Below are 15,953 nucleotides of genomic sequence, written 5' to 3'. Positions count from 1 at the left end.
TCCTAATCTCTTATATAATGAAAGAGGCATAACACTCACACTTGCACCTAAATCTGCTAGTGCATCATACATGACACCGTCCCTAAGTAGACAAGGAACAATAAATTCACCCGGATCACCCACTTTGGGTGGAGGTTTCGGTGGAACTGTCTTCACTGGGTTTACTTCTACTGTTTTTGTTTCTTGCACTTTCTTATTCTTCTTCTTCTTCTTTCCAGGGGTATCACAAACTTTATTACCTATCACTTGCTCATACTCAACTCCTTTTCTTGGAAACGGGATGGGTGGTCTGTATGGTGCCACCACTGGCTTTACATACTCAGGTGGTGGTGGTGGTGTTGTAACTTCTTCATTGTTACTCACATCTAAAACCTTCCCATCTTCTGGTGTTGGTTTTTCAGAATTTGTTGACACCATATTAACATTCTCATTTCGAGGATTTACTTCAGTATTACTCGGTAGCTTTCCTTGTTCCCATTCACTCATCAATCTAACAAGAGTATCTACTTGTTTTTCTAGATTCAAAATGGAAGCTTGTTGAGTTCTAAATGACTGATCAAACCTCTCGTTCGTTTGGGTTTGAGTTTCAATAAATTATGTTTGAGATTCAACTACCTTAAATACCACTTCTTCCAGATTTGACTTTTTCTCTTCGGTTTGTTGTGGTGGTTTATACAAGTCAGGTCTTTGTTGATTGAAAGTGTTGTTTTGAGTTGGTTGGTTATTCGGACCTTGTTGGTTATACGAGTTATTGTCGGGTCCTTTTGGATTGTAAAGAATGTTTTGATTTCGATTGAATTTTAGCCTTGGCGGTTGATAATTATTTTGATAATTATTTCCCGGCCTTTGGTTCATGTAGGAAACATTCTCACGTTGTTCCATCGTTTGTTCAATGTGACAATCTTTCGTTAAGTGTGGTCCTCTGCATTGCTCACAACTGATTCGTATTGCGTGAATATCTTTAGTCATCTTTTCCATTCGTCTCTCGAAAGCATCTATTTTTGCGGAAACAGAATCAAAGTTATGGCTAGAATCGGCTCTAGCCGCTTTATATGAATGAAAAATATCTTTTTCCTGATGCCACTCATGAGAGTGGGATGATGTGTTTTCAATAATCTTGTGAGCTTCGGTTGCGGTTTTCTTCATAATGGAACCACCAGCTGCTGTGTCGATGTCTTTTCGTGTGGCGATGTCGACGCCTTTATAGAAGATTTGCACTATTTGAAAAGTATCTAAACCATGTTGAGGACATCCTCTCAACATCCTTCCGAATCTTGTCCATGCCTCATATAACGTTTCATTTGGCTTTTGCACGAACGTGGCAATTTCTCCTTGAAGTCTCACGGATTTAGATGCCGGAAAGAATCTTTGAAGAAATTTCTCAACTAAAACATCCCATGTATCAATCGCTCCTTCAGGTAACGATTCTAACCAATCTTTGGCTTCTCCTTTTAAAGTCCATGGGAACAACATAAGATAAATAGTTTCATCCTCAACTTCTCGAATTTTAAATAGATTACAAATCCTATTAAAAGTTCGAAGATGTTCGTTTGGATCTTCTTTTGTTGTACCACCAAATTGGCACTGATTGGTGATCATGTGTAGGATTTGTCCTTTGATTTCAAAATCTGATGCTCTAACATCTGGCTGAATAATGGCGTGACCTTGGCCCGTGCGTATGCCTCTCATTCGGTCTTCCATACTTTGAGGTTCCGTTATTTCCATATTTAAATTTGTTGAATCCGAATCACTAGAAGATTCTGATTTAACGGTTTGTGGTTCAGGAGGAATGATTAGTGGTTCTGGATCTTGGAATTGTCCTTGAATATCCTCCGGGTTCTCAATTGTGAAATCGGGATCAAAAGATGGATTATCGGAATTTTGAGTTGGAGTACTTGTTCGACTAGATGATGATTCTAAAGAAAAATCAACGGTGACAATATTGGCTAGATGTCTTGATCGAGTTACAGGTGGTGAACGTATGAAAGGTGGTGAACGTTTTGCTCGGTGCATTCACTGAATATCCTATTAGTTATAAATATAAAAATTATAAAAGTTATCAAATTAATAGACTTTTCTGATTTTGCCCACGTTTCGAATAGCCAAAAGATGCAGCAGGTAGCCAGGACCCTTTAAATCGGAAGCCCACAACTCGCCACTAACAAATCCAACTATTACTACGAACCAGAAAATTTGGATGTCTATCAATTTGACCGCTTAAAATAATTTTTCGTATTGAAAATTTAGAGAAGAAATAGAAAATTCTGTGTCCTATAAACTAGAGCGTCGAGAAATAAGAAAGAAAAAGAGTGCGTCGTAAAACGTCGAAAAATAAAAATAAGAAAGAAAAACGTCGAAACTTAAAAGTCTAAAAATTAAATCTAAAAAGTTGCGCCTAAAGGTATTAAAGCTTAAAAGGAATTCTATATCCAAATCGGCAATAACTTAAAAAGCACTAAAATCTATAAACCGCGTCGCAAAATTCTACAGCGCCAAAATCTTAATCTAAAGAAAAAGCACTTAAGGGATTTTACGGCAAAGCCTAAAAATCTAGAAATATAAAAATAACTGCGGCAAAATACTAAACTTAAAACTATATAACGAACTAAATGATAGAAATTATAAAAAGATATAAACTAAAACGATAAAAATAAAATCTATATAAAAATAATAGTTTTATATTATTATTTATAAAAATATTAATTTATATATTTAATAATAATATTAAAACCTAATATTACAAATTATATATTAAAACTAGATTTAAATATATTAATTAATAAAAACTTAACTAGGTCAAATAATAATAATAATTAAATAATTAAAACCCTAAATTCGTAATAAATGCTGCTGGGTTTCCTGTCAGAAGCTTCTACGCGATCGCGTAGCACACAGGCTTAATTCTCCGCGATCTCGGAGTTGAATAGCGCTCGGACTTATCTGTTGGGCTTAAACAGTTCGGCCCACTAGTATTTAATTATTGTTTTGGGCTTCTAATTGGGCTACGATTTAGGACTCGGCCCAGTACGAATTTTAATTAGGTATTTGATTTTAATTTTTTATAAAAAATAATAGGTAGATAATTTTTTATAAAATAAAAATAAACTTATATTTTAAAAATCTAAATAAAAATACTAATTAATTTTATAGACAAAAATCTTAAAAAAATATATATATATTTTTTTCTTTTTATAATTTTTAACACTTATAATAAATACAAAATTTTTTTTTTTTTACGAAATAAGCAATAATATATTTTTACAAAAATATAGTGTTTTTCACCGAGTCCCCGGCAGCGGCGCCAAAAACTTGATGATGTAGCGTGGGGGTACGAAAATACTATATATTTTTATTACGGAATACGTTACGAATTACACAAGTTTTAATTAATTTACGGATGGATATACCTAAACCTTGCTACAACACTTATAGGCAGTTTACCTAATCGTACAGTAGTGTAGTTTTTAGTAAGTCCGGTTCGTTCCACAGGGAGCTGGTAAAGTTTAACACTATATTTTTAAACAATTATATTTGTATAAAATATATTATATATATATATATTAATAATATATAAAAGGGGGTTTACCGTTTATTGACTGGTTTGTCGATTTTATATTTTAAGCGTAAAGATAAATGACAATAATTAAAGTACGTAAAATAATAAATTACAATATTTAAATGACAATAAATAAAATTGCGAGTAAATAAAAGTACGATGAGAAATACAATAAAACAATTATGCTTATTTAAACTTCCGTAATCATGATGTTTGGCGTTTTGATTTTAATTAATTATCTTGGGTTAATTGTCCTTTGTCCTGGATTTATTTGATACCTATCTGATTTTTGTCCACAATAGTCCATCGGTCATAATTATAAAATGATCGTCAAATTAACCTTATTCCCGAAGTCAAATATTCCAACTAATTAGGGATTCGAACTGTAACAAGGTCTTAATACTTTGTTTAATGATTCACCAGGTTATCGACTGTGTGTAATCCAAGGTCTTAATACTTTGTTAACAATTACACCAATTACCCTTGTATGTAATCCACCCTTATTTTAATTAGTCCATGATTATTAATTTACCCACTTGATCAGAATGAATAATCAATTACCCAACCTAATTGATTAATTAAATGATTGTTAAAGATGTCGTATAAACGTCACTAAATAGGACATGCATAATCATTTAATAATTATTAGATTAACTAATTTGAAGATAGGTTCGACAGGCTCCAAAGAATTTTCATTCAATTAGACAATACTCCCCCCATCTATTAATGGTTCATGGTCGAATGTCCACAAGTGTCGGTCTTTTGTCCATACCCTAATTATGGTACAAAATTTAATAACCCAATCTTAATTTTTAGTCTAACATCACGATTACTTCGGCTCAAATAAGCATAATAATAACTTAGTTACGAGACATTAATTTAAATAATATAAACATAGCTTACAGTGATTATTTATCGCGTAGCGTTACACGGACACAGTTCCGACTTAAAACCCGTAAAACATTCTTACAATAACCTAATTAAACCATAACTTATTATTAACTTAAATTAAATTAAAATTATAATATAAATATAAATATATATAGAGACAGTGAGATTGAGAGATAGATATGGTGCAATGGATTCGGCAGAGGGCTCGTGCCTTTTATAGGCATTTTGATTTCTGACTGCTCCGAGATCGCTTAGCAAATATGCCTTCCAGCTCCGAGATCGCGGAGTTTCGCAGATCCAGCTCACCACTTCTGGATTTTTATTTGTCGACATATTTATTAAATATATATAATATATAAATAATTTATATAATTATTTATATATTATATTTTATTCTTGTGCATAGTTGACTCATAATTTTTGGTCCATTGCGTCGGGCGTTGAAAGTTGGCTCAAGTCCCGGTTCCGGATTTTCGAACGTCCTTTCGTACAATTTAATATCTTGTACTTTGCGTTTCACAACTTGTACTCTTGTCATTTTTAGACGTTTCTCATCAATAAATTGAACCACTTGGATTGTATCTTGTACATTTGAGCTTTTTGGACGGTTTTGTCTTCGAATCTTCGTTTTCGCCTTTTGTCTTCGCACTTATTTAATATAAATGGATATTACTTGAAAATAGAACAATTACAACTGAAAACTTTACATATTGGAAGGATATTGCTACTAAATATATGTTCATTTGGAGCACTATCAGAATTCTATATATTGATGTTGGAATATTAAATATTCAATGTATGTTAGAATATATATTACATAATTAATAATATGTAATATTAATATTTAATATAATAAGTTTAATTATAAGTTAATTTAAAGTTGTTATTGAAATGTCCCGTTCATATTGATTATAAACGTTCCATATTAATTGATTTCGTCGCGAGGTTTTGACCTCTATATGAGACGTTTTTCAAAGACTGCATTCATTTTTAAAATAACCATAACCTTTATTTTATCGATAAAGGTTTAAAAAAAACATTACGTAGATTATCAAATAATGATAATCTAAAATATACCGTTTACACACGCTCATTACATAATGGTTTACAATAAGAACATATTACATCAAAAATAAGTTTCTTGAATGCAGTTTTTACATAATATCATACAAGCATGGACTCCAAATCTTGTCCTTATTTTAGTATGCAACAGCGGAAGCTCTTAATAATCACCTGAGAATAAACATGCCTAAAACGTCAACAAAAATGTTGGTGAGTTATAGGTTTAACCTATATATTATCAAATCATAATAATAGACCACAAGATTTCGTATTTCAATATACATCCCATACATAGAGATAAAATTCATTCATATGGTGAACACCTGGTAACTGACATTAACAAGATGCATATAAGAATATCCCCTATCATTCCGGGAAATCCTTCGGACATGATAAAAACGAATTTGAAGTACTAAAGCATCCGGTACTTTGGATGGGGTTCGTTAGGCCCAATAGATCTATCTTTACGATTCGCGTCAATTAGTAGATCGGTTTACTAATTCTTAGGCTACCAAGCAAAAGGGGCATATTCGGCTTCAATCATTCACCCATATAATGTAGTTTCATTTACTTGTGTCTATTTCGTAAAATATTTATAAAACTGCATGTATTCTCATCCCAAAATATTAGATTTTAAAAGTGGGACTATAACTCACTTTCACAGATTTTTACTTCGTCGGGAAGTAAGACTTGGCCACTGGTCGATTCACGAACCTATAACAAATATGTACATATATATCAATGTATGTTCAAAATATATTTACAACACTTTTAATACATTTTGATGTTTTAAGTTTATTAAGTCAGCTGTCCTCGTTAGTAACCTATAACTAGTTGTCTACAGTTAGATGTACAGAAATAAATCGATATATATTATCTTGAATCAATCCACGACCCAGTGTATACACGTCTCATGCTAGATCACAACTCAAAGTATATATATTTTTGGAATCAACCTCAACCCTGTATAGCTAACTCCAACATTACTGCATATAGAGTGTCTATGGTTGTTCCAAATAATATATATACATGGGTCGATATGATATGTCAAAACATTTGCATACGTGTCTATGGTATCCCAAGATTACATAATATATTAGAATACATGTATAATACAATATAAGTTAGCTAGGATATGATTTGTATAGAATTGTTAAAATTTCCCGTAGCTACAAAAATAAAAAAATATCCAATCTTGTTTTACGCATAACTTCTTCATTTTAAATCCGTTTTGAGTGAATCAAATTGCTATGGTTTCATATTGAACTCTATTTTATGAATCTAAACATAAAAAGTATAGGTTTATAGTCAGGAATATAAGTTACAAGTCATTTTTGTCAGAGGTAGTCATTTCAGTCGAAAGAACGACGTCTTGGTGACCATTTTGAAAAACATACTTTCACTTTGAGTTTAACCATGATTTTTGGATATAGTTTCATGTTCATAAGAAAAATCATTTTTCCATAAGAACAACTTTTAAATCAAAGTTTATCATAGTTTTTAATTATCAAACCCAAAACAGTCTGCGGTGTTACTACGACGGCGTATGTCCGGTTTTACGGTATTTTTCGTGTTTCCATATTTTAAATCATTAAGTTAGCATATCATATAGATATAGAACATGTGTTTAGTTGATTTTAAAAGTCAAGTTAGAAGGATTAACTTTTGTTTGCGAACAAGTTTATAATTAACTAAACTATATTCTAGTGATTTCAAGTTTAAACCTTCGAATAAGATAGCTTTATATGTATGAATCGAATGATGTTATGAACATCATTACTACCTCAAGTTTTGTGGATAAACCTACTGGAAAAGAGACAAATGGATCTAGCTTCAAAGGATCTTGGATGGCTTGAAAGTTCTTGAAGTAGAATCATGACACGAAAACAAGTTCAAGTAAGATTTCCACTCGAAATAAGATTGTTATAGTTATAGAAATTGAATCAAAGTTTGAATATGAGTATTACCTTGTATTAGAAAGATATAATACTGTAAATAAGAAAGATTTCTTAAGGTTGGATGATCACTCTACAAGATTGGAAGTAAGCTAGCAAACTTGGAAGTATTCTTGATTTTATGAAACTAGAACTTGTAGAATTTATGAAGAACACTTAGAACTTGAAGATAGAACTTGAGAGAGATCAATTAGATGAAGAAAATTGAAGAATGAAAGTGTTTGTAGGTGTTTTTGGTCGTTGGTATATGGATTAGATATAAAGGATGTGTAATTTTGTTTACATGTAAATAAGTCATGAATGATTACTCATATTTTTGTAATTTTATGAGATATTTCATGCTAGTTGCCAAATGATGGTTCCCATATGTGTTAGGTGACTCACATGGGCTGCTAGCAGCTGATCATTGGAGTGTATATACCATTAGTACATTCATCTAAAAGCTGTGTATTGTACGAGTACGAATACGGGTGCATACGAGTAGAATTGTTGATGAAACTGAACGAGGATGTAATTGTAAGCATTTTTGTTAAGTAGAAGTATTTTGATAAGTGTCTTGAAGTCTTTTAAAAGTGTATGAATACATATTAAAACACTACATGTATATACATTTTAACTGAGTCGTTAAGTCATCGTTAGTCGTTACATGTAAATGTTGATTTGAAACCTTTAAGTTAACGATCATGTTAAATGTTGTTAACCCAATGTTTATTATATCTAATGAGATGTTACATTATTATATTATCATGATATTATGATATATTAATATATCTTAATATGATATATATACATTTAAATGTCGATACAACGATAATTGTTACATATATGTCTCGTTTCGAAATCATTAAGTTAGTAGTCTTGTTTTTACATATGTAGTTCATTGTTAATACACTTAATGACATGTTTACTTATCATTTATCATGATTAAACATAGTGTATCAATATCTTAATATGATTCATATGTATTTAGTAAGAAGTTGTTATAACGATAATCGTTATATATATCGTTTCGAGTTTCTTAATTCAATAAACTCAATTTTATGTATATAACTCATTGTTAAAATACCTAATGAGATAATTACTTATCATAATATCATGTTAACTATATATATAATCATATATATGTCATCATGTAGTTTTTACAAGTTTCAACGTTCGTGAATCACCGGTCAACTTATGTGGTCAAATGTCTATATGAAACCTATTTCAATTAATCAAGTCTTAACAAGTTTGATTGCTTAACATGTTGGAAACACTTAATCATGTAAATAATAATTTCATTTAATATATATATAAACATGGAAAAGTTCGGGTCACTACAGTACCTACCCGTTAAATAAATTTCGTCCCGAAATTTTAAGCAGTTGGAGGTGTTGACGTATCTTCTGGAAATAAATGCGGGTATTTCTTCTTCATCTGATCTTCTTGTTCCCAGGTGAACTCGGGTCCTCTACGAGCATTCCATCGAACCTTAACAATTGGTATCTTGTTTTGCTTAAGTCTTTTAACCTCACGATCCATTATTTCGACGGGTTCTTCGATGAATTGAAGTTTTTCGTTGATTTGGATTTCATCTAACGGAATAGTGAGATCTTCTTTAGCAAAACATTTCTTCAAATTCGAGACGTAGAAAGTGTTATGTACAGCCGCGAGTTGTTGAGGTAACTCAAGTCGGTAAGCTACTGGTCTGACACGATCAATAATCTTGAATGGTCCAATATACCTTGGATTTAATTTCCCTCGTTTACCAAATCGAACAACGCCTTTCCAAGGTGCAACTTTAAGTATGACCATCTCTCCAATTTCAAATTCTATATCTTTTCTTTTAATGTCAGCGTAGCTCTTTTGTCGACTTTGGGCGGTTTTCAACCGTTGTTGAATTTGGATGATCTTCTCGGTAGTTTCTTGTATTATCTCCAGACCCGTAATCTGTCTATCCCCCACTTCACTCCAACAAATCAGAGACCTGCACTTAATACCATAAAGTGCTTAAAACGGCGCCATCTCAATGCTTGAATGGTAGCTGTTGTTGTAGGAAAATTCTGCTAACGGTAGATGTCGATCCCAACTGTTTCCGAAATCAATAACACATGCTACACATGCTCGTAGCATGTATTCAAGCATTTGTATCGTCCTTTCGCTCTGCCCATCAGTTTGTGGATGATAGGCAGTACTCATGTTTAGACGAGTTCCTAATGCTTGCTGTAATGTCTGCCAGAATCTTGAAATAAATCTGCCATCCCTATCAGAGATAATAGAGATTGGTATTCCATGTCTGGAGACGACTTCCTTCAAATACAGTCGTGCTAACTTCTCCATCTTGTCATCTTCTCTTATTGGCAGGAAGTGTGCTGATTTGGTGAGACGATCAACTATTACCCAAATAGTATCAAAACCACTTGCAGTCCTTGGCAATTTAGTGATGAAATCCATGGTAATGTTTTCCCATTTTCATTCTAGGATTTTGGGTTGTTGAAGTAGACCTGATGGTTTCTGATGCTCAGCTTTGACCTTAGAACACATCAAACATTCTCCTACGTATTTAGCAACATCGGCTTTCATACCCGGCCACCAAAAATGTTTCTTGAGATCCTTGTATATCTTCCCCATTCCAGGATGTATTGAGTATCTGGTTTTATGAGCTTCTCTAAGTACCATTTCTCTCATATCTCCAAATTTTGGTACCCAAATCCTTTCAGCCCTATACCGGGTTCTGTCTTCCCGAATATTAAGATGCTTCTCCCATCCTTTGGGTATTTCATCCTTTAAATTTCCCTCTTTTAAAACTCCTTGTTGCGCCTCCTTTATTTGAGTAGTAAGGTTATTGTGAATCATTATATTCATAGATTTTACTCGAATGGGTTCTCTGTCCTTCCTGCTCAAGGCGTCGGCTACCACATTTGCCTTCCCCGGGTGGTAACGAATCTCAAAGTTGTAATCATTCAACAATTCAATCCACCTACGCTGCCTCATATTCAGTTGTTTCTGATTAAATATGTGTTGAAGACTTTTGTGGTCGATATATATAATACTTTTGACCCCATATAAGTAGAGCCTCCAAGTCTTTAATGCAAAAACAACCGCGCCTAATTCTAAATCATGCGTCGTATAATTTTGTTCGAGAATCTTCAATTGTCTAGACGCATAAGCAATTACTTTCGTTCGTTGCATTAATACACAACCGAGACCTTGCTTTGAGGCATCACAATATATCACAAAATCATCATTCCCTTCAGGTAATGACAATATAGGTGCCGTAGTTAACTTTTTCTTCAATAACTGAAACGCTTTCTCTTGTTCATCCTTCCATTCAAATTTCTTCCCTTTATGCGTTAATGCAGTCAAGGGTTTTGCTATTCTGAAAAAGTCTTGGATGAACCTTCTGTAGTAATCAGCTAGTCCTAAAAACTGGCGTATGTGTTTCGGAGTTTTCGGGGTTTCCCACTTTTCAACGGTTTCAATCTTTGCTGGATCCACCTGAATACCTTCTTTGTTCACTATGTGACCGAGGAATTGAACTTCTTCCAACCAAAATGCACACTTTGAAAACTTAGCGTACAGTTTTTCTTTCCTTAACAACTCTAGCACTTTTCTCAAGTGTTCTTCGTGCTCTTGATCATTCTTCGAGTAAATAAGTATGTTATCGATGAAAACAATGACAAACTTGTCAAGATATGGCCCACACACTCGGTTCATGAGGTCCATGAACACAGCTGGTGCGTTAGTCAATCCAAATGGCATAACCATAAACTCGTAATTACCGTAACGCATCCTAAAAGCAGTCTTTGGAATATCATCCTCCTTCACCCGCATTTGATGATATCCAGAATGTAAATCGATCTTCGAATAAACAGACGAGCCTTGTAGTTGATCAAATAAGTCGTCGATTCTCGGTAGTGGGTAGCGATTCTTGATGGTAAGTTTGTTCAACTCTCGGTAGTCGATACACAACCTGAATGTACCATCTTTCTTCTTGACAAACAAAACAGGAGCCCCCTACGGTGATGTGCTTGATCGAATGAAACCACGCTCTAAAAGTTCTTGTAATTAGCTCTGAAGTTCCTTCATTTCACTAGGTGCGAGTGTGTATGGAGCACGAGCTATTGGTGCAGCTCCCGGTACAAGGTTTATTTGAAATTCAACGGATCGGTGTGGAGGTAGTCCCGGTAATTCTTTCGGAAATACATCGGGAAATTCTTTTGCGACGGGAATATCATTGATGTTCTTTTCTTCGGAATTGACTTTCTCGACGTGTGCTAGCACAGCATAGCAACCTTTTCTTATTAGTTTGTGTGCCTTCAGGTTACTAATAAGATTTAACTTTGCATTGCTCTTTTCTCCGTACAACATTAAGGGTTTTCCTTTTTCTCGTATAATGCGAATTGCATTTTTGTAACAAACGATCTCTGCTTTCACTTCTTTCAACTAGTCTATACCGATTATCACATCAAAACTCCCTAACTCTACTGGTATCAAGTCAATCTTAAATGTTTCGCTAACCAGTTTAATTTCTCGATTCCGACATATATTATCTGCTGAAATTAATTTACCATTTGCTAATTTGAGTAAAAATTTACTATCCAAAGGTGTCAATGGGCAACTTAATTTAGTACAAAATTCTCTACTCATATAGCTTCTATCCGCACCCGAATCAAATAAAACATAAGCAGATTTATCGTCAATAAGAAACGTACCGGTAACAAGCTCCGGGTCTTCCTGTGCTTCTGCCGCATTAATATTGAAAACTCTTCCACGGCCCTGCCCATTAGTATTCCCCTGATTCGGGCAATTTCTAATAATGTGGCCCGGTTTTCCACATTTATAACAAACAGCGTTGGTATTACTTGCTCCGACACTATTCGTTTTGGCATTACTTGTTTCGGCATTATTTGCTCCCTTAGTTCTGTTAAACTTTGGTCCGTAGACCTCACACTTTGTCGCGCTATGACCATTTCTTTTACACCTGTTGCAAAATGTCGTGCAAAACCCCTGGTGATTTTCTTCACACCTATGACATGTCTGTTTTTGGTTTTTATTGCCGTTGTTATTATTGAGGTTGTTGTTGGGATTGTTATTGTTGTTGAAACGGTTGTTGTAGTTATTGTTGTTGTTGGGATGTTTGTTGTAGTTATTGTTAGGATTGCGGTTATTGTTGCGATTGTTGTTGCGGTTGTTGGGATAGTTGTTGCGATTGTGGTTGTAATTGTTATTGTTGTTGTACTGGTGACTCTTGTCACCGTTTTCCTCCCACTTCCTCTTGAGTTGTTTCGTGTTAGCTTCTTCGGCTGCCTGCTCTTTAATTCTTCCCTCAATCTGATTTATGAGTTTATGAGCCATTCAACTTGCCTTCTGTATAGAAGCGGGCTCGTGTGAACTTACATCTTCTTGAATCCTTACCGGTAACCCTTTTACAAACGCGTCGATCTTCTCTTCTTCATTTTTGAATGCTCCCGGACACAATAGGCACAACTCTGTGAATCGTCGTTCATATGTGGTAACGTCGAACCCTTGTGTTCGTAACTCTCTAAGTTCTGCCTTGAGTTTATTGACTTCGTTTCTAGGACGATACTGCTCGTTCATCAATTGCTTGAATGCCGACCACGGTAGTGCGTAAGCAGCATTTTGTCCTACCTGTTGAAGATAGGTGTTCCACCACGTTAACGCAGTACCTGTGAAGGTATGCGTAGCGTACTTAACTTTGTCCTCTTCAGTACACTTACTTATGGCAAACACCGATTCGACTTTCTCGGTCCATCGTTCTAATCCAATTGGTCCTTCGGTTCCATCAAATTCCAAAGGTTTGCAGGCAGTGAATTCTTTGTAGGTGCATCCTACACGATTTCTTGCGCCGTTAGCTGCATTGCTAGATTCAGCGTTATTGTTGGTATGTAGCGCAGCCTGTACTGCGGCTATGTTTGCAGCAAGAAAGGTACGAAATTCCTCTTCGTTCATATTCATGGTGTGTCGAGTAGTCGGTGCCATTTTCTTCAAAATAGACAACTGAATCTTGTTAATCATACAAAATATTAAGAGTAGTCAATAGTATTTTGCAGCATAATATGAACTCATTTATAAAAGCTTTTTCTTCATATTAGCGTTTTATAAGTTTAAATTCGGGTACTACCTACCCGTTAAGTTCATACTTAGTAGCTAATATACAATTCAACTACTACAATTCCATATGAAAAATTGATTATAATAATATATCACATACAAATATTCTTCAAACTTGCAACTTCGCTATATTACATATAACATGAAATATAGTACACTATGATACATGACAGTTTTGAAGATAAATCTAGTTAATACGCAAGTTGTTCAGCAAAGGAAATAAAGACACGTAATTCATAAGTCCAGAAACAAGTCATGCATTCTGGTTTTACTAAGACGACTTCCCATCCTTGGTCTTGTGAAAAATAACCTTTACGACCATTGGCTAGGCAGCATGTTGTAACGTCGTCAAAAGGACGAGGGTTTCGTAATGTCCAACAGCCCCGTAATAATCTAAAAACCTTGTTTCTCACCCCAACTACTGAATCCGTTACTTGTGGGAAGGTTTTATTTAAAAGTTGCAATCCGATATTCTTTTTCTCACTTTAGTAAGAAGCGAACATCACTAACCCATAAGCATAACATGCTCCTTTATATTGCATGTTAGAAGTTCTTTCTAATTCACGAAATCCTATGTTGGGATATGTTGAGTCAAAATAGGTTCTTAACCCGTAGCGTAAAATTGCATTTGGGTTCTTCGCATTTAACGCTTTAAAGAAAACACGGCGTAACTTACGGTCTCCCCAATGTGATATACCCCACCTATCAAAGGAAAGTCTTTTATAAACTAAGTCATTTCTGGAAAGTGTTTCAAATGTTTGACAAGTTAATTTCGCCATAACTAAATGTGCTGATGAATTCTGACCGACTCTAGACAAGATTTCCTCAATCATATCCTCTGGTAGGTCTTCTAAAATATTCGGTTGTCTACCCTTAACGTCTATTTTATTTTTATACTGTAAAATAGACAAGAATTAGATTCGTAAAAGATAATTAACAAATTATACAAGCAATTTTTACATAGAACAAAAAAAATACAAGCACACTACAATACATATAATACACAACATGATTACAACCCTCTAATCTGAATCACTGGTTTCTTCTTCTTCGGACTTGGTTTGTTTTCCTAATTTTCTAGGAATATATGGTGTTCCTCTAATATGAGCCGTCGTTTTATATAATGGTTTAGAAAAACCTGGTGGTTTAGAGGTTCCCGGGTCATTGTTACATTTTAGGAAATACGGATGTTGTCGATACATATAAAGTTCATCGGGGTTGGAATCGGGTTTCTCTATTTTTATACCTTTTCCCTTATTATTTTCTTTCGCTTTATTAAATTGGGTCGAGGTAATTTCTATAATATCATCGGAATCCTCATCGGGATCCGATTCATCGGAAAATTGGTAATCTTCCCAATATTTTGCTTCCTCGGCGGAAACACCATTGACCATTATTAACTTTGGTCCGTTGGTTGAGGATTTTCTTTTATTTAATCGATTTACTATAGGTATTAATATTTCTTCCTCCGGAACCTCTTCTTCTTCTGGTTCATCCTCTTCCGACGCCTCCTCTTCTGGTTCCTCTTTTTCCGGTTCCTCCTCTTCTGGTTCCTCCTCTTCCGGTTCCTCTTCGGGAATTTGTGAATCTTCCCAAAATATATTCGACTCTTCATTATTATTAGGTGAATCAATGGGATTTGTACTAGAGATAGACATCTATCAGATAATATCAAACACGTTAAGAGATTAATATATCACATAATATTTACATGTTAATAATATATAGTTTCCAACAAAAAAATGTTAAGCAATCGTTTTTTTTTTTTTTTGAAGAAAAACACGGTCGAAGTCCAGACTCACTAATGGATCCTAACAAACTCGGTAAGACACACTAATGCAATTTTATGGTTCACTAAGACCAATGCTCGGATACCAACTGAAATGTCCCGTTCATATTGATTATAAACGTTCCATATTAATTGATTTCGTCGCGAGGTTTTGACCTCTATATGAGACGTTTTTCAAAGACTGCATTCATTTTTAAAACAACCATAACTTTTATTTTATCGATAAAGGTTAAAAAAAAAAACATTACGTAGATTATCAAATAATGATAATCTAAAATATACCGTTTACACACGAGCATTACATAATGGTTTACAATAAGAACATATTACATCAAAAATAAGTTTCTTGAATGCAGTTTTTACATAATATCATACAAGTGTAGCGACCCGGCAAAATCGTCATTGACGGCGCCGTCTACTTAGGTCCCTTTACGTGGTCATAAGTCTTTAAAACAACGTTTGACCAAAAGATATGTCGCATTCATTTCAAATGTAAAGATTGTTCAAAGTTTACAAGAATAGTTCCACCACAAGTTACGTTACAAAGTTATAAGTACAAATAAAACTTATGCGACACAATTTAAAA

The 15,953-nt window shown here is 34.1% G+C and overlaps 1 non-coding gene across 1 annotated transcript; it reads left to right on the top strand.

Moving 5' to 3' along the window:
- Positions 1-1,234: 1,234 nt before the first annotated feature.
- On the top strand, positions 1,235-1,341 carry LOC139845696 (small nucleolar RNA R71). Its single transcript, XR_011758459.1, has one exon. It is a non-coding gene; the product is annotated as a small nucleolar RNA R71 (small nucleolar RNA).
- Positions 1,342-15,953: the final 14,612 nt, after the last annotated feature.

The sequence above is a fragment of the Rutidosis leptorrhynchoides genome, chromosome 4, assembly GCF_046630445.1.
Source record: "Rutidosis leptorrhynchoides isolate AG116_Rl617_1_P2 chromosome 4, CSIRO_AGI_Rlap_v1, whole genome shotgun sequence".
Taxonomy (NCBI): Eukaryota; Viridiplantae; Streptophyta; class Magnoliopsida; order Asterales; family Asteraceae; genus Rutidosis; species Rutidosis leptorrhynchoides.
Note: the sequence above shows the minus strand (reverse complement) of the source record. Positions and strands in the feature narration are given on the sequence as shown.